This window comes from Balaenoptera acutorostrata, chromosome 13 (assembly GCF_949987535.1).
Source record: "Balaenoptera acutorostrata chromosome 13, mBalAcu1.1, whole genome shotgun sequence".
Lineage (NCBI taxonomy): Eukaryota > Metazoa > Chordata > Mammalia > Artiodactyla > Balaenopteridae > Balaenoptera > Balaenoptera acutorostrata.
In genome coordinates this window covers 79,373,253-79,397,449 of record NC_080076.1, presented here as the reverse complement: position 1 = coordinate 79,397,449, position 24,197 = coordinate 79,373,253, and the positions used below count along the sequence as shown (strand labels likewise).

Sequence of the window (24,197 nt, the reverse complement as noted above, 5' to 3'; positions counted from 1 at the left end):
CTTTCCAAGGACACATGGGTCTGCGTACAGGCTGGGAAGTGGGACTTAGGCAGACTTAAGTGTAGGTATCTGTTTGCATGTAAAAGACAGTACTTAAAGATTATACATTCATTCAGTGAACATTCTCCAAGTGCCAGGCACTGAAGATGCAGAGATAAAAGATGTTTCTCATCTTCAAGTAGCAAGAGATAGAGTAACAGTTCATTTGTCATTTATTAAGTGCCAGGCACTATTTTCTTCTACTTTGTAAATATTCACTCAAAGCATCCTCAAAATAACCCTCTGTAGGTAGGTCCCATTATTCCTCCCAACTTACAAGCGCCCACAACAAAGAACTGTCAGGCCCCAATGTCAATAGCCCCGGGCTAGAGGGTTGGAGTTCTAACCCCTGTGCTTCTGCCCGGGGCTGTGTTTAGGGTGTCCTAGGAACACACTTAGCCAACCAGAGGAGCCCCGACCAGCGCTCTGGAATGGACCCATGACAGGCATCTCAAAGTGAGGACACAGCCATTGTCATGGATAAGGGTGTAACCACACTGGCTTAAGTCCAAATCTTCACCGTGCCCTTTTAAGTTAGGTGACCTTGGGTGAGTTACTTAGCCTCAGTATCCTCATCTGTTACATGGGTATATTAATCTTTCCCTCATAGAGGTGTTGTGATGATTCTAACCATTATAAAGAACCCCACGCTGTGCTGAAAACATCACAAGCACTCGGTCCAGGTAAGCTATTATCCAGCAGGATGGAGAAGGATATATCCCAGGTAGGCAGAATAGACCTAAGAGCTGGTTCAAGTCAGGGAGACATTGCATATAAACGTCCTCGGCAAACATCAAGTGCTATGAGCATATCAGCTGTTATCTTCAAAACCTGGATTGACCCCTGAGTCCACTGAGGTTTATGAGAGGTTCTGCTAAAAGGCTGGACCGGTTGACCTCTCAAAACCAGGATGACCCCACTCTGAGAGGAATCACCCAATTTTGCCAATAATATTTACCCAGTTGACTTCACTGTGACGGCTTGTGTGTTTAGTCCAATAGCCTACAGCCTTCCAGCAAGGAGTCAGTTTCTCCCTCAGTAAATAGCGTAGGTCGCACTTAACCAGCTGTTAATGATCTCTGAGCCAGAAGTGATCTTATTTCTTCTTCTTAATATAATAAATGCATAATTTCATATGCATTCATAAGCATTTTCTCTACTCCATAACCCTGGGCTCAATCCTCGCCCCGCATCATGCTTTGTGTGTTATCTTGGACGGATCATCAACCTTTTCTGACCTCACTTTTCTGTCTGTAAAATTGGGTTTCATTGTATCTACCTCCGGCACTTTTAAAATCCATCCCCAAATTCTTTGACACTCATCTCATCCAAATACATGTCTATGTCCCTTCCCCTTGAATCTGGGTCGTCTGTGACTGTTTCAACCAACAGACCATGGCAGAAATGGTGCTGAACACTTTTAAGATGGGTCACAAAAGGCGATACAGCTTCTGACTTGTCTGCTGGAACACTTGGTCTTGGAGTCCTGAGCCACTGTGTTAAGGCTACCCTGAGGCGGCCACGTTGGGAGGAATCCCAGGCCACATGCAGAGGCCTGTGTAGGTGCTCTGAGTGGCAATCGGAATCTTCAAGTCATCCCAGCCTCAATCCTTCAGAGGAAGTAAAGGAGCCTTCAGATAATTCTGGTCCCCAGCCATTAAGTTGCCACAACATCAAGCCTTCCCAACTGAGCCCTCTGTATAGACCTCATGGAGCAGAGACAAGCTATTCCCACTGAATCTTGGCTTAATTCCTGACAACAGGATTTGTGAGTGGTTTTAAGCTGCTAAATGTGAGGGTGATTTGTTACACAGCAAGAATAACCGGAACACTATATCAAATGATCGTTGCAAGGGTTAAGTTAGCTAGTATATGTCAAATGCCCTCCCTCGGGGCCATGGCACAGAATAGGCTCTCAAAGAGTGTTAACTCTTCTTCTTTTTATACTTTTGTCTTTATGACCTCACATCCACCACCACCACCCCCCGCCCCACCCCTTGCCCCCAGTTTTATTTGACAAATAAACCTGGGAGAATAGGTTCCTCTAGCTATTTCCATCCTGTCTAGATCATGGACTCACTTTGGTAAACAAAATCATGAAATGATCATAACAGATCCAGATCTGGCTTTAAGCTGCAGATTCACAGCAAACCTGATCATAGACTCTCCACACAACGTTAGATTTCACCTATCTCAGGATCTTTGGGGTTGCAGAGTGAAAAAAAACCCTCCCAAGAGAAAATGGAGCGTGGTCCAACTCAAAGGTATCCCATGATACCAAGTCACAAAGCAGAGTTCTCAGAGATGCAGCATCTTGATGCCACAGGGTGTCTCCTCTTGGGAAAAGTATCCCAAATCAAGAGTCAGCCATAGGCCACTGAAGAAACGCCCCCTGGAAGAATCCCACTCAGGGCGTTCTTTGCCAGCTCTGCTTCTATCAGATATGTGGAATCACTAGGGTTAAAAAGATGCCCCACTGTCCTCCCTGTATTTGGGTTTAATGAGCATGAATGATGCCAAGCTCTGTGCTGGAGGCTGGGAATTCAGAGAAGGAATTCCTGGCCCCAGCACTGCAGAGCCCAGCACTGAATCCATTTTCGCATGAGCAAGTCCTTCGAATAACCCAGCACTTTACAGACTAGAGAGCATCTTGCTAACATAGGCAAAGTTAAGTGAAAAGCCAAGTCCGGCATGGGGGAGTCTAAGTGTGTCTCCCAAACCAAGAGGCCAGACAAAAAGGAGAAGAGTTGGGAGTAGGGATTGGAGATGTAAGGGTCAGGTGAGATACAGAAAGTCAGAGTAAATAGGGTCGGGAATGGGTAAGTAGAGGCAATGCCCCAGAACAGGCCTAGCTATGGGTGAAAATGTTTTGGCTGCCCTAACCACTAGTTAACTAATCCAACATCCATTTCCAACAGCCTTCTCCCTTCCTACCTCCTATAATGGGGTCTAAAAAAGAAAAGATTCACTGTCCTGGCCTCTTGGCAGCTAAAGCAGTCCATGTGGCACAGTTTGGGCCAATAAAATGTAAGCAGAGGTCTGTTGGGAGGATTTGGGGGAGAGTTTCAATTTCTCATCAAGGAGAAATGCTCAAGAGGAAAGCCTTCTGGTGCCACCCCTTCCTCCTTCCTGTCTTAATGCAGACGTGATGCCTGGAGCTGAGGCAGCCATATTTGAAAATGAGGAAGACAGGCACAAGAAAAAAAGGCCAAATGCTAAGGACAGTGGAGTGATAAAAGACAAAGCCGGATCCTGATGACCTCTTAAGGCAGCTGGATCAATGTCAGCGGCAGCCCACCTCTGGACTACTCATCATGTGAGAAAGAAAAACAAAAAAAACCAAAAACTCTCTCCTTGTTTAAATCACTGTTAGTCGGGCTTTCTGCTGCTAAAGGTCTTCTTAGGGGATTCAAATTTCTGTCTTGCTATAGTTATTGTTATTGTATAGCAAAGGCGTGGTGCACCTTTGTTTGATGGGCTGTGGGCGGGACACACATCCCACCTGATAAAGTGTTTGCAACACATCAGCTAATCCCCGAGAAGAGGTCTTTGTGAACAATTGGAAATGATCTAACTGCCCAGCTGCAGGGGATGTATTAGCTAAACCTTGGTGCATCCTTATAATGGAACACAACTCCACCCCTAAGAAATAATGGTGTAGAGACAAATTTATTGGCATGGAGAAGCCCATTCTGTGTTAAGTTTTTTTGTTTTTTTTTTGTGTGTGGCTGCGTTGGGTCTTCGATGCCGTGCGTGGGCTTTTCTCTAGTTGCGGCGCGCGGGGGCTACTCTTCGTTGCGGTGCGCGGGCTTCTCATTGCGGTGTCTTCTCTTGTTGCAGAGCACAGGCTCTAGGCATGCGGGCTTCAGTAGTTGTGGCTCCCAGGCTCTAGAGCGCAGGCTCAGTAGTTGTGGCGCACAGGCTTAGTTGCTCTGCGGCATGTGGGATCTTTCCGGACCAGGGCTCGAACCCTTGTCCCCTGCATTGGCAGGCGGATTCTTAACCACTGTGCCACCAGGGAAGTCCTATGTTAAGATTTTTTAAAGCAGGGTATCAAACAATATGAGAAAAGGTATCTACCAAAGAATACACACTGTGTGTTTCCATGTATGTCATATATGGTGATAGAGGTCAGTTTAGGTGTTGCCCTGGGAGAGTATGGAACAGAAAGAAGTAACAGAGAACACTGTAGGGTGTTAGAAATATTTTATAATATCTTGACCTGGTGTTGGATACATGGGTGCATAGAGATGTAAAAATTCAGTTATTATCAATGCAATTGGTGTTTATTCTTTGAATGCATACATTAAAAAAAAACTCCAGTAGGTTAATTAGGCTGTCAGTTGTATGAAGTAAATTTTGGTCAAGGAATAGCCAAGGTAGTAATGCAGTAATAAGTTATAAATGTGCTCACTGTGTCCTAGAATGTCACGATTGGAATGCAAGAAATATGTGTAAGAAAAAATACAAATATTCAATATTGGTGGTTGAATGAAAAAAAAAAAGAAAGAAAAGGTATCTAGAAAGATATTCACCTGAAGGTAAATAGTGGTTGCAATCTGAGTTTTTGTTGTTGGTGGTGGTTTTGTTATTTTCCATATTATTTGAATATTTTACAATAGGTACATATAGTTTTTGCTAATAAAAACTGTCATTAGCAGCAAATGCAATAACTTATTTTCATCTAAAACGCATGTACCATACCCAGAAGACTGGAAAGATATATGGTAAAATATGAATACTTAGCCCCATGGGGTGGGATTACAGGTAATTTTTTTTCCTTATCTGCCTTTTCTACTTTTTTGCAATAATGAGTATATATTACTTGTTTAATTTTTCAAGTTCTGTTTTTGAAGAGCTACTCCTCTCATTATGTTTGCCAAAGCCTCAAAACCTCCCCTTGGGAGATATTTTAATCCAATCAAGATCTTCTGGTCCTGGCAACAAACTCCAGGGCTGGTGTACTGTGATTTTAAATAACTAGCAGGATGTAAAATTAGGAGACGGTTGAGTCCCCAATTTCTGGTCATTGTCAACTTTCCTAAAGAACTCCCTGAATTGCTTAATCCAACCCGTTGTATTGCATTTAAACCCCAAAGCAAAAGACAGAGTGATAAGAGGAAAATCCCACCTCCTGATACCACAGATAAGAAATTCTCCTTCCCTTCTCCTTGAAGATAAATCATGCTGACCCACCCTCCATGGATTCCCCTCTTGGAAGAAGAGTCATAAAAATATGGCAGGCCAAAGCATTTGGAGAAGGATGACGGAATGACAGAATGACAGAAAAATATACGATCAACTTAGCAGAGGTGGCCGTCAGTTTGGGGGCTCTCCAGAGTTCAAGCATGACTGTAAAAGACCTCAGCATCCCAATGACTCCCCCAGGAGAAAGAGATCTCCCTCCAAATCCAGCCTGTCACCTAACATCGGTGAGCAGGAGTGCCCCGGGGGAGCAGGAATTGGTTTATCTGTGCCTGCAAGAGCCAAAGATGGAAGGAGGAAGGCCAGAGGGGTAGACAGAGGGGCCTTCTCTAACGATTTAGGGCTCCGGATCTTCCCCCAAAAGTCCCTCTGGTGCCCTAGGGGTCCCGGAAAAGTCAGCCCAGAGAAGGCAAACATGGAAAATAAAACTCCCCAGCCTTGGGGTGGGAAAGAATCTGGAGGGTCCAGTTGCCGCTGTCTTGCAGAACTAACACACGGCCCACAACATGCATGACCTCTGGTTCACATCAGCGCTGCTGATCAAAAGGAAGACGCTCACTGCACCCTGCCCAGGCCTCCCCATCCGGGGAAGATTCAAAGCCACTGGCTTCGTGGCTGGTGTGGCTTCCATTAACCCAGAGGTTGGTGCTGAGGACTTCTCGAAAAGTTGAGCATCAAACGTAATGAATCATGAGAAACCAAGAGCTCAGGCCAGCCCAGTGACCTTTAAAGCAAGATAATGTTTCTCAAAAAGAACACAGTTACGGAACCATTAAGACAAACAGGATCGGTGCAAGTGCCCTTCAATTCCCACGGCAGACGACAGTCTGCGGCGACTTGGAGATGGGGCTCCCCTCACCCTTTCCCCTGCTTCTTCCAGCCCCTACCTCGCTGGGCCACGCACACTTCTTTCGTTCCTTCCCAGATAAACAGCAAGGATGGTGCTATGTGGCGGGGTGGGGAGATGCAATCGCTTAAGAGAGCACCTTCCATAATGAGATCCTTGTATGGCCAAGGATTTGCAGCATCAAAGCCAATGTTCATCTTGGTTTCCTGCCTACTGCTATGGATGCAAATAACTATCAATACCCCCTCCCCAGAATCAACCGGGGTTCTGAAATGCACTAGATCATCCAAAAGATGGTGTGTGTGTGTGTGTATATACACATGCACACTTACCCCTTTATTCTTTTCATCCTTCAACTTCTGCATTGCCCCAAGTTTTGCATGGAAATAGATACAGGGTATTTTGAGATCTAGACCAAATCCTGACTTCAAGAAATCAGATCAGTTTCAGGCAGTGCCTGGGTTCAGCGAGAGGCCAGTCCACCCAGAAACGTAAACCAATTCCAGCCAGGGCTAGGTGAATGCTCACCAGACAGACGTACTGGCCCCAAGTATGTCTGAGGGGCCATACAAGGCTCAGCTCAGACACCACACACTCACACACGCACATGCACGCACACAGTCATTTTGGGCTTGGCTGTCATAAAACTTAAGACACTTATATGGGGGTGAAAGGTCAGGAGGGGGGGAAACATTATTTTCTGTTATTAATTACACCTTATCCATTCTACATGTGCTGCACTCGTCTTAGATAAAGTTACAGTTCTATTTTATTAGGAAGCCTCCGGGATCATGTAAAGGGGGATTTGGGATTGAGACAAAGGAAATCGCAGGATGGGATGCAAGGAGGGGTGGTGGGCAGGGGGAGCTCATTTGTCCTCCTGCTCAGAAGCCCAGCCGGTCTCCTCCTAGGCCATTTCCAGGACTGAATCTGCACATTCTTGAAATAGCTCGCTCTGCAACTGCTAAATGAACCTGGTCCCCAAATCAACTCGGTCCCAATCGGACTGCGAGCTTCCTGAAGGAAAGGACAGGAGGTGAGAGGGAAAGAGGAGAGTGAACCCTCTGGCCAGGCTGCTGCAGGGTTCAAAGAGAGATGTGAGGCCAGCCGTGGGGCCGGGGGTAACTTGGAAGTTCAAGTCCACATCCGGGTCACCCCTACCCGCCCCACAACGGGCAGCTGCCGGAGGGAATTCTTTCCTTGCTGGGAGCTCCCATCAGTGGGAATATGGGGTAGAGGTGGGTGCTGGTGGGTTAGGCAGATGGAGGGCCTCGGGGTCCAACAGGAGGGCTCTTTGAGCCCCTTCACCCTTGGTGGATAAGAAGAGAAGTCTCAAGTGTCTACGACAGGAAAGAAGGAACCAAGACGCCCCAGTGTGTGGCGAAGACAAAATGGCAGCATGGAAAAGAGACGGTCTCATTCCTAGGGAACAGCCAGAAAAGACCCAGGAGGACAAAACCTGGATTTAAATCCTGGTCCAACTCTTTCCCTGGGCAAGTTATTTGCTCCCCCTGAACCACAGTTTCCCCAATTCGGAAACTAGGAGAATCACATCAATAATAACACGGATCGCACCACTGTCACTAATAGCAGCAATGACATTAAAAGGGCTGAGACGATCATCAGAAGAGCCCGCCCTTCCTAAGGCACTGTACGATAACATAATGGGAAGCGCCTCAGAGCCATAAATCACAGTGCAGATATAATTTATTGTTATTAATATGATCTGCCCTGTCCTTCCCCAGCCCCCCGGGCTGCCAGGAAAGTCTGTGCTCTGTCATCATGCACTTGAAGACAGGTTGTTTTGTCCCTTCTCTCCTCTTGTTTCTAATCACAACGTTCTAATTCTCCAGCTGAGGTTGAATTCAATTCTCGGCCGGAGCTGGATGCCATATATTACCCCCTGTCCGGGCAGCAATCTGGCTTCTGTCTCCTAGAGCTGCCGTGGGTCCCGTGCTTCTGAGGCACCAGGCGCTGGGCTCAGCTGAGCACCGGTGATGGTTTACAGCCCACGGCAATGCAGTGAAAGGTCCTTCTGTGATCCCCATTTTACACAGGAGAAGACTAAGTCTCAGGAAAGACAGCTGGATTTAATCGCAAGAGTGTCTCACTCCAAACCAGCACATCTTTCTGCCCTCCTGAACACTTCTTTTTTTTTTTTTTTTGGCTTGCGGGATCTTAGTTCTCCAACCAGGGATCGAACCTGGGCCCCGGCAGTAGACGCACCGAGTCCTAACCACTGGACTGCCAAGGAATTCCCTTTTTTCATTTTTTTCTTTCTTTCTTTTTTTTTTTTTTTCCCCCTGTGGCCACGCCACACAGCATTCAGGATCTTCATTCCCCGACCAGGGATTGAACCTGCGCCCCCTGCAGTAGAAGCGTGGAGTCTTAACCACTGGGCCACCAGGGAAGTCCCCCCTTTTTTCCTTCTTCTTCTTTTTACTTTTTTTCCTCCTGAACACTTAAACATAATTCCATCAGGTCTTCGATAACTTGGGAGGGCAGTCCCCACCTGCTACTAGAATGTCTATCTCACACACAAGGGAACTGAGACTCAAGAACTGGGGTCCCTTGGAAGGGCAGGACCTGCTATCTTGAGTTCAATGAAGCATTCACCAACCCTCAATTCTGATTTCAAGGAACATGCAAGAGAAAGAGGGAGGGAGGGAGGGAGGGAAGGCAGCCTGCGGTTGGAACGTCTCTATCTGCCCAGCAGCATGTTTCCCGGGGGTCCCGCCAGGAATTCAGGCCTGTGGGCCCCACTGGGAGTCCTGCCAATGAATCCAGGGCCCTGGCTGCCTTTGATCCTTCCCACCGTCCATCCCTCCCCTGACGTAATCCTGCCTTGCCGCCCCGATGTCTAATTTGTGGTACCCCAGCAGTGCCTCCCAGGGCACCAGGCTAGCAGGGGACTTTGAAGGCCTGGTGACACTGATAGGGAATTCCACGTTCTGGGAGAGAAACGTGAGTCAGGAGCCCAAGAATAAAGCACCTACTAGTCCAAGATATGGCATTTCAAGTATCGCATCTGCCTGCTCATTTGCTCTGTTTCTACCTCTGCCTTCTTTCTCCTTGTATGACTATGTCTTCGGGTTTCAGTTTCTCTTTGCAGGTACCGCCTGGTATTTCTGACCCTCTCCTGGCCCCCTTCCTCTGTATTTCTGGGTAGGGGTAATTGTCTCTGTCTCTCTCTGCTTTTTTTTTTTCTCTCTCTTCTTTATCCTTTTCTCTCCTGCGTTTCTTTCTCTGTGTGTGTGTGTGTCTCTCTCTCTAGTCTCCTTCTGTCTCTCTTTGGACTGTCCCCACCTCTTCCTGTGTTTCTCCCCATGTGATCTGTCTGTCCCCTTAGCTGTCTCCCAGGACACCAGGACAGCCCAATCATTCCACAAAACGATTTAGCAGAGGCAAAAGCAGCAGCCACAGAAACATGGCTCAGGTTGGGAAGAGACACCCTAACCCAGAGCCACAGAGTATGGGTGAACCTGTCCATCACCTTCTGTCCATCACTAAGAACGAGTCAGGGGTCACAGAGGATGCAGGTCATTTCAAGTACCCGAACCTGTTGCTGGGAGAGAAAACCCTGCTCATGGGGGGATTCTTGGGAGGTTTACTGCATAGGTGTGAAGAGCCTCCACTCTCCCTGAGAACCTTCCAGACACGCTAATCAATTTCCAATGCACTCTTCCAACATCACTAGGGGCTGCCAAGCCCACACTTACAGATCGATCTCCACTTCCAGGTCTCCCACCAGTTATCACAGCCAAAAATGTCCCCTTGGCTAAATCTTGGAGCTCACCTACATTTTGAAACTTTGTGAACCAAATGAATCCACACACATGAGGCACCAGGACCTCCTGGCGACAGCCCCGTCCTCACCTCAAACACATACATTTTTAACTATCAAGTGTCTACCAAGAACCCAGCATTTGCTGAGTTACTTCACTAACCTTCCTTCCTTTAATCTAGACTTCTCAACAGACCGGTTAATATCATTAATCTTCTTACTAAAAAACTGAGATCTCAGAAAACTGAGATTCAGACAAACATAGTGACTTGTCCAAGGTCACACCGCCAGTAGGATGGGTGCCCGGCCGAGCATCTCTTTTCACACGTAGGAAAGACAGCTGGAAACTTGCCTGAGCTTTGATTTTATTTTTCCTGACCCTCCTCTCACTGACTGATCACATCAGAACTGGATTTTGCTTCCAGGCCAAGCATATTGGGTTATTTAGCTTCCAGAACCCATACCAGTGTAGAAACAGAATTTCTCTTCTCTAGAAAACTGCCCTTTTTTTTTTTTGGCTTGGGAAATGCTGTTTTCTCCTCTGTTTCAGGGCAGGAGGCATTCCGGATATTTAACTTTTGGAAGGCAAGTTTGGCATCCGGGACTGTTTTCTGCCTTATTAAACTTTTCAGAAACTGTATCTCTTTTAAACAGTCTGTAGGGGCTCTCCGCTACCCTGTCTCCCCCCGCCCCAGCAAAGGACCCTCTCCATCAGCCCACACGTTCCCGCATCCCATCTGTCAGAGGCCAAAGCCAAAACACGTCCCGGGAAAAGCTAGAGAGGAAGGGGCGAGGCAGGGAGAGAGATGTCTAATCATCACACAACCTTTGAAACGTACCTCGAGCAAATCGACTTTGTCTAAAACGCATCCAGCATTTAACATTTAATAGGAGCTGATCAATTTAATGCACCACATGCCTTGGGTAAATGGATCCTTCCCCTTTAAGGGTCTGTTGATGTTCGGTGAAGGAGAAAAACAGTTGTTATGATTCAGAAACTCAGGATGAACCCAATTAATCAATGCTGAGATGATTTGAATCATGTGGCAAATGCTTGGTCACCTCTCTGATATCCTATCCCCGTCCCTGGGAAGATGCAGACATGATTGATGTCACCTGTGACCACCATGTCTCCAGGCAAGACCCCCCCAAACCCGGCAGACAGAGAAACAAATTAGATCCAAAGGCCCGGGATCAGTTTCAGAGGGGACAGGCCTCCAGCTGGGGAGGGAGTGGTCTCTGGGGGGGCCTGGCCTGGCCTGTCTGTCACAGGCAGGCAGAAGATAGAGGCCAGACCATATGGGGGCTGGGAAGGAAGGCGCACTCAGGGATGGGGTGGCCAGGGCCTCTGACAGTCTTAGAGCCCTGAGCATGCCTGTATCTTTGAGGGCTTTAAAAAAAATTTTTTTTTTAGTGTAAAAATAATTGCTCAAGCTTCCCCTGCCTCTTAGAATTACTTTCAGGCGTGTCTGTCCTGGGCCTTGACTGGGAGGAAATGGGGTCCGAGAGGGAAGGAGTAGAAGAGAGTGTTCATCAGAGGTTTTTTTTTTTTTTTGATCGCTTTGAAAGTCTCTGCCTGTTACACACACACACACACACACCCCCCATCGCCTTTCCCCTGGCAGCCCCAGTGACTGCCCTCATTGATATGAACCTTGGCCAGGTCAGTTCCACTCCCCCAATGTCACCCCCATGTTTTTTTTTTTTTTTTTTGGCCACGCCGCAGGACATGCACGATCTTAGTTCCCTGACCAGGGATCCAACCCGTGCCCCCTGCAGTGGAAGCGCAGTCTTAACCACTGGACCGCCGGGGAAGTGCCAGCACTCCGCCTTTTTACATCAGCCTCCCTTGCCTTCTTCCTCCCCCAGGAGAGAATGGACCATAGGACAGGGGCCACTTCTGCGTTCCTAGATGCCTTGGTTTCTAAGAATAGACCCTAATATTCTCTAGGGTCTACATCCGTGCACACACACATTGTTTTCACCCCTACTCCAAATAACGTCTGGGGTTTATGAACTATACAGGAGGCCTGCTGTCTCTTTCCTTCTTTTCCTATCTCCTTATTCATTCTTTTTGTTCTTTCCTCCCTTCTTTGTCTTCTATCTCCCCCTCCCTCTTCCACCTCCCTTCTTTCATTCATTCAACAAACATTTCCAGAGCACTGCGGGCACTTCTGGGGGTTTCTGGGAGGAAGGGGAGGTAAGGTCCCTACCTTTGGAGTGTGCAGGAAAGATAAGCAGAGGAGAGAGCAGGGATGCCCCCATTTCCTCATTCTTCTCACCTTCTCCCCAGAGTCTGTGCTGCTGCAGAATTGTCAGCGCCTTCAGTCCCGTTTCACAATTCTGACTTCAGAGACTTTCCCAACACCAGCCTTTGATCAGGAGCGCAGCCACTGAATCCTCGTGGATAATTCACTTTTCTGTCCTGAGGTGCCTCCCCATGATGTCTTCTGGAACCTTCCAAGCATCATCCAGCTCTTCTTCCTGCGAAGTCACTGGAAGTACAAGACAGCCAGAACCTCATTTACCTTGTCCAGACTGTAAGCCGGGCACCCAGCCCCCAACACAGTGCTCAGCACATAGTAGGTGCTCTAAACATCTGCTGAATAACAGAATGAAAAGCGCTGCACCCACTTTCCACTGGACATCACCCTACTGACTCTACAATGTGCTCATTTTACAAAAAAATCACACCTTGCCTCCTTCCCGAAAGGTTTCCGATTGTTCACAATGCAGATTCCTAGGCCCCCAAAGAGGTGGATTCTGTAGCTCAAGGGTGTGGCCCTGGAATGTGCATTTTAACAACCACGCCAGGGGACTCCTATGCGCACACTCCTCAGACCACTCTTTGAGAAGCTCTACTGTGGATAATAGGGAGCCATTGAAGGTGTGGGAGCAAGAGCATGACCTGAATGCTTTAAAGAAGGTCCTGGCAGCTGCAGTCTAGAAGATGAAGCAGCAGACCTGGGGGTGGGTGGGAGAGATGAGTTAGGAGGTGAAGTTCCAGAACTCTCTTGAGGGCTTAGGGGCAGAATCTTCTTAGAAGGGGGTTTAGGGGACTCAGAGCATGTTTACTTGGGTTATTTTAGGAGAACTCATGGGGATTTCCAGGAGGCTTCCTGGGTTTCACCTCTCTTCCTGGGAGGAAAAGCCATTAAAATCCAGAAACTGGCAGGTCTCAAGTTTAGAATTTGCCAAATTCGTGGAGAAAGAGTAAGTTGGAGAAAGGAAAGATGGGCCCCCTTTCCTTCTTCATTTCCTCCCCGGCCATTTCCGAAAGCCCCTTAGCAGCCCCCTAACCTCCTACTGCAGCAGCACCCCACCCCGCCCCCGCCCCAAGCCGCAGGGTCTGGAGGGACCAGGCTCCTGGCTTCTACCCTCCTGGGGTTCTCAGAGGAGCATCTGGCCGCGGACCCTGGGCTCTGGCCGGCGGCATCTGTTTGCAGTGCTTGAGTCAGTAGTTTTATTTCTGCTCGGCGGTATAACATAAACTATCTTGTTACACGGCAGGCCAACTGGGCGCAGAGCCGGCTGCTCTGCAGTCCTCCAGCGGGACCAAAGCAGAGCTTAACTGAGCTGGTGGGCCTGGGCAAGGCCCCTAAAGCAGTCAGAGGAAACGGCTGCTCTTTGGAAAGTTCTCCCCAGCCTGGGCCTCTGCCGTTTGAATCCCAGGGCAGCTCCTGGCTGACCCCTGGAATCTACACTACCCACGACCCCCACTCACGCAAGCACATGCAAATCTCCCCCATCTTGCCCATTTCCGGAGGCAGCAGAGATAGGTCAGAACTATCTGCTCCAAGGGTGGATGTTAGTTAAAAGCTTGACTTCTGGAGTCAGCCTGCCTGGGCATGAATTCTGGCCATACTATTTGGGGCAAATGCTTTCACCTCCCCGGGCCTCAGTTTCTGCATCTGTACAATGGGATTCACAAGCATTCCTCCCATGTAATAGGGCTGTTTTGAGCCTGCCATCAGGCAGTATCTGCAGCATTGCTGTTTTTTGTTTGTTTGTTTAAATTTATTTATTTATTTATTTTTGCCTGTGTTGGGTCTTCGTCGTTGGGTCTTTGTTGCTGCACACGGGCTTTCTCTAGCTGTGGGGAGCGGGGGCTACTCTTCGGTGCGGTGTACGGGCTTCTCACTGTGGTGGTTTCTCTTGTTGCGAGCACAGGCTCTAGGTGTGCGGGCTTCAGTAGTTGTGGCACGTGGGCTCAGTAGTTGTGGCTCACGGGCTTAGCTGCTCCGTGGCATATGGGATCTTCCCAGACTAGGGCTCGAACCCGTGTCCCCTGCATTGGCAGGTGGATTCTTAACCACTGCGCCACCAGGGAAGCCCCCGTTTGTTTTTGGCCTCACGGCATAGGGGATCTTGGAGTTCCCCTACCAGGGGTCGAACCCGTTCCCCCTGTATTGGAAGCTCGGAGTCCTAACCACTGGACCACCAGGGAATTCCTGATCAGGCAGTATCTGCAAAGCGCTTGGCAAACACCCTGGGTGCGGTGGGCACTCAATAAACGTTGGCTGTTATTCCAATCATTAGGATGTATGAAGTGAAAAGAGCCGGCCAGAACTGGAAGCAGCCACTGGGTTTGGTCATCACTCTCAGCCCAGCTGGAAGGAAGTGCACACCCTCCCAGGATGCTGAGGCAAATACAAAAGGAAATCCAACCTCTTCCCCCACTCCTCACAGGGTCCCAGCTCCTCACAGGGTGGGGTTCCCAACTTTGGAGGAAGAGACAATCTCCTCCTACGCCTGACTCCCCAAAGAAACAGATGTGGGGGGCAGTTCTGAGAACCTGATGCAGGGACAGGACCCCCAGTCCTCTGATTCCCATATCAGTGGGGAGGCTTTGGGGATGAAGAAAGAAAGAATCTATAATCTGGGAGACCCCAAGCTTGCTCCAAGCTCACCTACACTAAGGGGGGTGCTATTAGCCCTGACTACAGAGGTGGAGGGCCTGGACCTCTCTACCACGACACAGACCTTGACCCTGGACATTCTCAAAGACAGAGGGACAGTTCCCATGCCCAGTGCCCGGCAGCCTCCCTGGTACCCCCGCCTATAGGGGGAGACTGGGAGATCCCCTCCACTCTCTTGTTTTTTATCTTTAATGTCCGGTCTAACACTTCGCATGTGAGAGATTCTAAACAAATAATGAATGGGTGAGTTCACACGTGTGTGCCGCAGTAAGTGAAGTGTGTGTGTGTCTGGTGGACTTGGGTAAGGGTATGTGCACACATATGCGATGAAGACGCCTGTATCTGGGAGAGGTTGCACACGTGTGTGCAGGCAAGTGTGTCCCTGCAGCTGGACGGATATTCCCTTGAGGGCCTGCTGAGTGTCCCCGAGGTCCTGCCTGGGGGCAGACAGCCTGGGGGCAGCACACCCTCAGATGCCCACTCCAGAGGTGGCAGGATGACCCTTAAAAATTGAAGATGGGGTTGGCAGGGCATTCAAAACCACTTACAGAAGCCCCTTTATCTGGAAAGGAAACTAACCCCATTACTAATTGTAGCCAAAGTCCCTTACGCTGGAGCCTCAGGGGTAAATGTCCCCTGACCCAGGACCAGTTGGGCCGGGACAGCCGAGGACCCACAGCAGAGAGAACCTCAGATCCTTGCTGCCGAAGTGAATTTGCATCGATGTGGTTTTCTGTCCACTGTCGGCTACAAATCACACTGACCGGTTCTGCTGTCTTATCCATCTCTGCTCACTTCCTCTCTGTTTCTCTCTCCAGGTCTGCTTCTCCCACTCACAATGCCTTTCTGTCTCTGTATCAATTCCGGGTCTTTATTTTCTCTCTTCCCCCTCTTGATTCAGGCTTCCTTCTCTGTCTCTCTAGTCTATTTCTCTCTGTCCCTCCCTGAGTCTCTCCTGTGTCTACCTTCTCTCTCCTCATGTTTCTCTATGTGCCTCAGTATCCTTCTGTCTCATGTTTCTCCCTCCATCCTTCCACCTCCGAGCCAGCCTCCGTCTCTTTTTTCTGTGTGTTTCTCTCCCGACCCCTCTCCGTCCATCTCTGCCCTTCCGCCTGGGTCTCTCTTCTGTGTGGGTTTGTGTCTCCTCATCTCCCTGCGCCCCCGCCCCGCCCCCCCCCCCCGAGCCTCCCCGCCCCGCCGCTGGGCCTGGGGATCGTCACTCAGCGGCCCTGCCTGATCCAGCGCGGGCCCCTTTGTTCGCAGCTCCCTCCTCCTACACTCCCCCCACCCCCGCATCGTCCTCCAGGCCCTGCTTTCCCTTCCTCCTTCCCAGGCCCGACAAGCTGGGCCATCTCTCCAGCCCACGATGTGGAGAAACGCGCAGCCGCGCCGCGAGCGCCAGGGCACAGGGAGGCTGAGGCTGAACGTCAGAGCTGGACCACCCCGACGACACCTCGGCTGGGGCCATTAAGGAAACACCCCACCACTACTCCCTCCACCCCACTATCCCTCCCCCATGCGGCGCAGGGGGGCTGGGAAGGGCCTGGTTCCAGGCCCTCGGAGGCGGGACCCCCATCCCTGGCCCCATCCCTGACTCCGAGTGGCCTTGGCCAAGTAGTGCCCCTCTCTGGGTCTGTAAAATAATGCCCAAGGCCCCCTCTGACTCTTACTGGAGGCACAATGGTTTTATCCACCACCGTCTGCCCCATGCCTCCAGCCCCCAGTGGGGTGCCTGGTCCCCCGTGTGGTTGGTACCTTGACTGAACTTGCATCCCAGGAACCTCCAACCAGCTGGGCCCTCAGGCTGCCCTCCTCTGCTGCCCTGGGCACTGGCTCCCACCTCGCACGCACACTTTGTCCTCCCATTTCCTGGAGCAGAATAGGAAAGCCTGAGATTTCTGTAATTTCTCCACTGCCCCAGGGAGTCCCTAGGAATGGAGACACCTCTATAAATCAGCCCCAGAGCATCCGTCAGCACATGTGTGGAGCTGTTGATCCCAGCATTAAGGGCTACCCCTCGCTGCAGGAACAATCCACTTCCTGGGACTGTTCTGTGCCCCAGGTGTCTTTGGGCGTCTGTGATCGTATCAAGGATGGCCCAGCTCAGTGTCAGATTTAGGGCAGGGAGATGGGAGTTTTCTTCTGTCTGTCACATTGCCTGCTCCCTCAACCTCCTCTCTCTGCCCTCTGTTTTTATCTGTCTTTCTCTGTCTCTGGGCCACTTACTGGCTGAGCACCTTGAGCAAGTGTCTTCACCTCTCTGACTCTCCACGTTACACTGTGAATTGCAACACAGCTGGCTCACAGTGCTGCTAGAAAAAGTGTAGCCCTTAAATAACAGCACTAATAATAATAATAGAAAGAAGAAGAAGGAGGAAGAAGAGGAGGAAAAGGAGGAGGAGGGTGGGCTGAGCAGGGGTTTACCATGTCTATGTGAGCCTAAAACCGGTATTCACATAAGTCAATCTGGTTCGATATATATACAGGCAGTAACACACAGAGCTTCTTGGTCTTAGAGACCCCCCAGGCCAAGCCTAATTATTCTAGCCAAGACCTTCACCCTCCAGCCCCCATTCCTTGGGCTCACTGGCCCCAAGAACAGGAGGCCTCAGAGGAATCAGAGATGGGGTTATAACCCACTTCTCACGTAGAAGCCCATATACTCCATCGTTGGGCTGGAATCAAGAAGCCTTTGGGGTGCCTGCCAAAGAAAGGGCACTTCTTCAGTGATCCAGGGAGCTTCCCACTGCCACCCACCCTCCAGAAGTCTGGGGAGCCTGATTACAGAGAACCCTGGGATTGGAAACTCATTCTGCTTGGCTCTGAATCTGCTTTTTGGTTGTGGCCTAATGAGCATCTAAGAACATTACGATCACCGGCGACTTAGCAATTAAACCGTCTAACCCCTGTACCACCATGATTTTGCAGTTGGAGTAACTGAGGCCCAGAGAGGTTGAGCAACTTGCACAAAGTCACGCAGTAAGTTGAGGACAAAAGGAAAACCCAGGTCTGTCTCTGGTGCTCTCACGCCCCTCCCTTGCTTCCTCCCTCAGGGCTGTTGTCAGCACCCTGGCCTGGGAGGGAGACGGTAAGCCCCAGACCTTGGGGTTCCACCTTTGTTTGCCCTCCTGACTTGATACGGACTGAAGGTCATGCTCCACCCCCTCACCAGGCCTGTTTCCCCATCTGGAGGGTGGCTGGACCGACTGTCCTGAGATCCTCTCATTCTGTTTGAGGTTTGTATCAGAGAAAGTCAGAACCTGCTTCCACCGAAATGCGCCAGATTTACACAAAGTGAGCCCCCCCCAACAGCCTCCCCCCTCTTGGAGCTCTGAAGCCACGACTTTACTGGCTCTGTGCCTTTTAAAGGGAATAGTTGAAAGTCCCTACCCATAGGGCTAGTCACATAAGAAAAGAACCATTTATTATGGAGGGCATAGTAAGTACTCAATAAAGGATGTCTACTCTCATTATTTTTACTCTGATTATCAACCGCTAATCTGTCTCCCCCACCTTCAATGTCAAGACCTCCCCCTCCACTTCTGCCCTCAGTCTTCTCCATCACCCTCTCCATCCTTGGACTACAAAGAGGTAGGGTGAGAGACGGAGGGTGGACAGCCCACAGCTTGTAGACTAGTGCCCCCGGCTAGCCACCCAGAGCCAAGGCTATATACCCTAGTGGTGACTGCCTTTGAAGTCACCATCTTATGTAACCCCCTTGTCCCATCCCCATCTTCCTGTTCGTCCCCAGACCTTGGGGAGGAAAATGCAGCCCAGGGTCAGTAAGCCTGAGATTTCTTTCACGTGGCTCAGGAGGGAGCTGGGAAAGGCTCTCCCAGAGGCATGACACTGGTGGTTAGGAGTGCCTCCCCCTGAGTTCAAACCCTGCCTCCAGCGCTTCCTCACGGTGTGACTTTGGGCTGCAACAACATCTCTGTGCCTTGACTTTACTGTCATGTGTTAAGTACCTAATTCATAGAGTCACTGTGAGAAACACTTGTGAGAAATAAATAAGCAAATGGCTTAGAACCATAGCAGGTGGCTTAACAAAGGAAGGGCACTTGTTAGAAGTAGTTAATAATGTTATGTTAAACCCTAAGTATTGACCTTTATTCTTCTGAAGAGGGTTGTTCAAAATAGGATTTGAATCCCAAAAGGGTGGCTGGGAAACTGACCTCAGCCTCAGTTTTCCTCATCTGTAAAGTGGGGATAACACCTCCTTGCCAGGAAACCAGCTGAAAATTGAACCAGGCGATCAATGGAGAGAAGGTGCAAGTTTACATCACCTTATCCCTAATCCCTGTGCGTCTCCACTATCCTCGTTCCCAAAACTTGGAATATGGATTAGGGAATGTTTACACCCACACACCTCATCGTAATCCTTAAGAGGGACCACGGGGGTAGCTATTCGAATGTTTCCCCTCCCCTCCCCCAATTCGTCCTTCCAAACGGTCTGAATGCGTCTGCTGAAGGGCTCCAATCCACCGGAACTCTCGGGGTAACTGCCTCCGCCTGCCCTCGCGGGTGTAGACCGAGATCTGCGGGGACTGGGAGAGAGGAAGAATGTTTGTGCAGCCTTCAAACGACTTGGCAGGCTGCAAGAGGGGAAAGGCCGCTCCGGGGAGAGTTCACATTGAAATTACACGGAGGGAAGAACGTGCAGATCAGCTCTGAAGCTCATAAAACAGAGCGAGGTGACTGAGAAGAACAAACACGCCTCCAGAAGGAAAATGTAAAAGTTCGTAAAACGCGCTCTTCAAAGCCTGACCGGGAGGGGGTGGGGGGCGCGAGGGAGGGGGTGGGCCGTGGCCGCCGGGCGAGGTCGCTGCCCTCTGGGCTGTTACGAGCGGGGTCTAGGAGGGGGAAATGGGCCCAACCTCCATCTCCTCCCACCGAGGAGGTCAGCGCTCCTCTGGTCCCCTCCTTCGACGAGCTTGGCCCGCTGGAAACGAGAGGGCGTGGGCAGAGTGGTCCGAGCGCGAACCCATGCAGGGCCTGGGGTCTTGGGGAGGACCACCCCCGCCCCCTCAGCTGGATGTCGAGGACGGGGACATAATAGAAGCTCGGTCCTGAAAGGCAGGCAGGGGCTAGAGCACTCGCTCGCTCATTGGATAGTCACTGGAGCTCGGGGCATTGTTTGGACTTTACTCAAAGAACACTTGGGACACAACATCGTAATCCAACTATACTTAGAAAAAACTAAAAAGAACACTTGGAAAGCCTATTGAACCCTCCAGAGTCAAGACAGCCCACCTTCAAACCCCTCCTGCCGCTCCCCATCCTCCCATCCTCGCCCTTTCCTTCCACCCGGGAGAAGGCCAAGGTCGACTCCTAACCCCAGGCGGTGCGCCCCGCCCTGCGCTCTGCGCTCCTGGGCTGGGTCCCCGCCGACGCGCCCCGGCTCCCCCGGTCAGGGTCCCCACGCTTAGCCTCCTGTGCAATTCATTCGCCCCTACAGACACCCGGGTTATTCGCCGGTTAATTCCCGGACGCTTTAACGAAAAGCCTGGAAGTTAACCTCACGCCCCGCTCGCACTGCCCGATGGCGCGGCAAGTGGAGGATTCTCGGAAAAGATCAACCGCCGCAGCTCCCGAATCCCGGCAGCCCCTGGCCGGCGGGTGCCGAGCTGACGAGAGAGGAACTTTCTATAACCACTTACTGGAGCACAAAGCCGGAAATTGGTTCTGATGCGGGACCCTGTAGCTTCCTACGTGCTTCTACGGCTTCCAGCCTCGGTGGAACCTCGGTGGAACCTCCAACATGGGGAAATTGAGGCTCGGAGAGGTTAGGGTGCCCCCAAGACAGGCTGCCTGGACGAGACGGAGTCGGCCCGAACCCAGGGTTTACACGTTTTAAATCCCAGTTGGGCGCGTTCTGAGACGCCCGCCTGACCTCCCTGAACTGGGTCAGCCCAGGCGTACATCCCGCGGAGGGATTTGGCCTTTGACCCGCGGAGGGATTCGGCCTTTGACCCGCCGATGCCCTGCCGGGGAGAGGTCTCGTGTATTTCCCTGGTCTTCATCCTCCCCGGTTTGCGGGGGGCCAGTTTCCCCGCTCCTCTCCTCCCCCTCCTATCCCTCCCACCCCCCACTGAGCTTCCTACAGTTTCTTGGCCAAAGCCTCACCTCTAGCAAGGGAATTCAAATTTGCCTCTTCGCTCCAAAGCCTGTGCCTGTATTCTTTCTATCAGTGGTTCTGGAACATTAGTGAGCACCACAGTCCCCTGGAGGGCTTGTTAAAACCAGATTGCCGGGGCTTCCCAGGTGGCGCAGTGGTTGAGAATCTGCCTGCCAATTCAGGGGACACGGGTTCGAGCCCTGGTCTGGGAAGATCCCACATGCCGTGGAGCAACTAGGCCCGTGAGCCACAATTACTGAGCCTGCGCGTCTGGAGCCTGTGCTCCACAACAAGAGAGACCGCGATAGTGAGAGGCCCGCGCACCGCGATGAAGAGTGGCCCCCGCTCGCCGCAACTAAAGAAAGCCCTCGCACAGAAATGAAGACCCAACACAGCCATAAATAAATAAATAAATAAATAAAATTTAAAAAAAAAACACACACAGATTGCCAGGGCCCACCCCCAGAGCTCCAGAGGTCTGGGGTTAAGGCCGGAGAACGTGCATTTCTGACAGGTTTCTGGGTGCTGCTGGTCCCGGAATACATTTTGAGAACAACTGCTGTATATGCTGCGGTGATGCTGAATTCCTCTGTTCATAACATCTAAATACTGTGCGTCCTCCCAGACTAAAGCCCCTTAAAGGCAAGGAAGCCAGTCTTCTCTGTATATTCCCAGCACTTGCCACAAGGCTCTGCAGACAACAAGTCCCCATAAATATTTGGGCTTAATCATGATTGCTGAATATGTCGCCATTTATAGAGGTTTAGTGCGTGCCTGCTGCTTTTCTGGGCGCCTTAAGAGTAGCAGTTTATTTAATACGAGCAACGACCCGGGAAGGTAAGACACGATCTCCGTTTTACTGATGCAAAAACAGAGCCACAGAATCGGGGTGCCAGACACTGAGATGGAGAGAAAGGAGACTCAGGGGAAGTCTTCTTCGTGGAAGGCAGGGTCTCCCAAGAATCAGCAATCTCTGTCTTCCTCTCTGCTAACCCGGGGAAACCGTCTTAAAGGGAGGGTTGGGGAAGGACAGGCTCTCCTGGCAGGTGACGGTAAAAAATAGGCAGCATCACCATCAAGGGAAGACCTGGGCCTCCAGAACCGTCACAGCCTAGAATGTGTGCCCCTCACACCTCTAACACCTGCCTGTGGTGTTTTGGCCAATCCATCCACGTACCTGAGGCTGGGAGAGACCCAGTGCCCGAAACGCCATACTTTCTGCACTGGAGTCCCCCCATCCCACCCTCAGCCAACCTTTCCGAAGGCTCCAGAATCAGAGCTTCGGGGTCTCAGATTCTGGTGGGTTCCACAGTGTAGGGTCAAGAGAGATACCTGTCCAGCCAGTGGAGGACGGGTGAAGAATCTAGGCCTTCTAGGCACAGCCATAGCCTCACCTGGAAGAAAACTGTCACCCAGCTGACACAGGGTCAGGGAAGAGCCGAGGGCACCCCTATCTTACAGCCTCCAGGTAGTTGTGGCGCCCAAGCTCCTGTGTTCAAACTGTATTTTGTCCCCGAGTTCTACACACAGCTCAGTGTTCCTGGGCCACATCGTAAAAAGATTTACAAGATGATGTTAAACTGGCAGTAAAAACAATTAACTTTAATGGCACCTTGGGTGGATGTCTGGGTGGGACTGAGGGAGGGCCCATGCTTCCTCCTTTCCTGACAGGGAAGCCAGGTGAGAGAGAGGACCTGCTTGCTGTCAGGCAGCCCTTTGGGTTCAAAGGTTCAAGGTTAAATCAAAAAGAGGGGGCTTCCCTGGTGGCGCAGTGGTTGAGAGTCTGCCTGCCAATGCAGGGGACAAGGGTTCGAGCCCTGGTCCGGGAAGATCCCACATGCCGAGGAGCAACTAAGCCTGTGCGCCACAACTACTGAGCCTGCACTCTAGAGCCCGCGAGCCACAACTGCTGAGCCCACACGCCACAACTGCTGACGTCCACGCGCCTAGAGCCCGTGCTCCGCAACAAGAGAAGCCACCGCAATGAGAAGTCCGCGCACCGCCACAAAGACCCAACGCAGCCAAAAATAAATAAATAAATAAAATAAATCAATTTATTAAAAAAAAATAAAAAAGAGGACTGGACTAGGGGGCCGGAGGAGAAGAGTTCACGTCCCACTTGACAGTTCCCAGCTGAGTGATCCTGCACACGCCCCTTAACCACTCTGACACTCAGTCTTCTCATCTATTAAATGGGAATCTGTCGAATGGAAATGTGTGAAAAACCTTTTCAAATGGGAATTTGTTAAAAAAATAAATAAATAAATACAAGTCTCCTTCTCGGGTTGGGAGGATTGCAAATGAGATTTATTTGGAAAGGCGTCCCATATGCCTGACATTTGGATGTATGTATTAAGCCTATATGTGAGTGTGCATGCGTAATGAATGTTACTTTCTGGAGGACCCAGGCTCCCCGGGGCATAAAATGAAGGGGAAAGACCAGGCTACTGCAGAGGCCAGAGCCCCCTGGTGCAGAATCCCAACTTAACCAGCGTCACTGACATGTAGGTTTCCTGCTAAAATTGACTTGCTTGTCCAGCCAGTGACCTCGGAAGCGACCCCCTGCTCAGGCAGGCTGCAGCCCCAGGCTTTGAAACTGACCTGGATTTCTAGAAAGCTGGCAAGGAAATGAGAGTGGCTAGGGGGCGAAGGTGGGGGTGCCTGGGGGGAGGGTTTCTGCCTCCCATGTGCCCTGCTGCAGTCCGGAAAGCTCTAATTCTGCAGGTCTCCCTGGCCTGCAGACAATTAACTGTCCATTTCAGAGAGACCTGTGTGTCTGTGTGTGGCCCTCTCCACCAACGAGGACCAGGGAGACATGCCCCAGCAGAGGGTCGGCCCAGGGAAGGAAATCGCCCATTGGCCTGTTTCTCTGCTTTGGGAAATCAGTGGGGAAATGCAAGAGGGAAGTTAGACTCATCCTCTATCCTCCTCTCCCAGGGGCCAGCTCTACATGCTGCAGAAGAGGCTGGCCCTGCCTGAGACCTGCATCCCTCTCTAGGGACTCCTCAGGTCCCATCCATGAGGCCCCTGGCTCTGCCCCTCTCTGGGTCAGCCCCCTAAGGTCTCATCACCAGGCTCATTTGCTCTGGAACGAAACCACTGTCATCAGTCTCAAGGAAGCCATCTGACATCAGAGTGTGCACCCTGCCTTCTTCACCGCTGGGTGCCTAGTTCCATTTATTTTGCACCCCTCTCCCCCAGCAGACATATTTCCCCCTGCTTATTTCAGGCAGTGTTTAAAAGAACAAAAAAGTTAAAAAGTTGGAATGATGGGGAATTCCTTGG

At 50.7% G+C, this 24,197-nt stretch overlaps 1 long non-coding RNA gene across 1 annotated transcript in view; it reads right to left on the bottom strand.

Annotated features, from left to right (window-relative positions):
• Positions 1-20,595, bottom strand: part of LOC130704671 (uncharacterized) — a 121,973-nt gene extending 101,378 nt beyond the window's left edge. The window contains exons 1-2 of the long non-coding RNA XR_009005126.1: positions 20,455-20,595; positions 12,158-12,370 (exon numbers count right to left, since the gene is read on the bottom strand). This is a non-coding gene — a long non-coding RNA (uncharacterized LOC130704671). The remainder of the gene's footprint in view (positions 1-12,157; positions 12,371-20,454) is intronic.
• Positions 20,596-24,197: the final 3,602 nt, after the last annotated feature.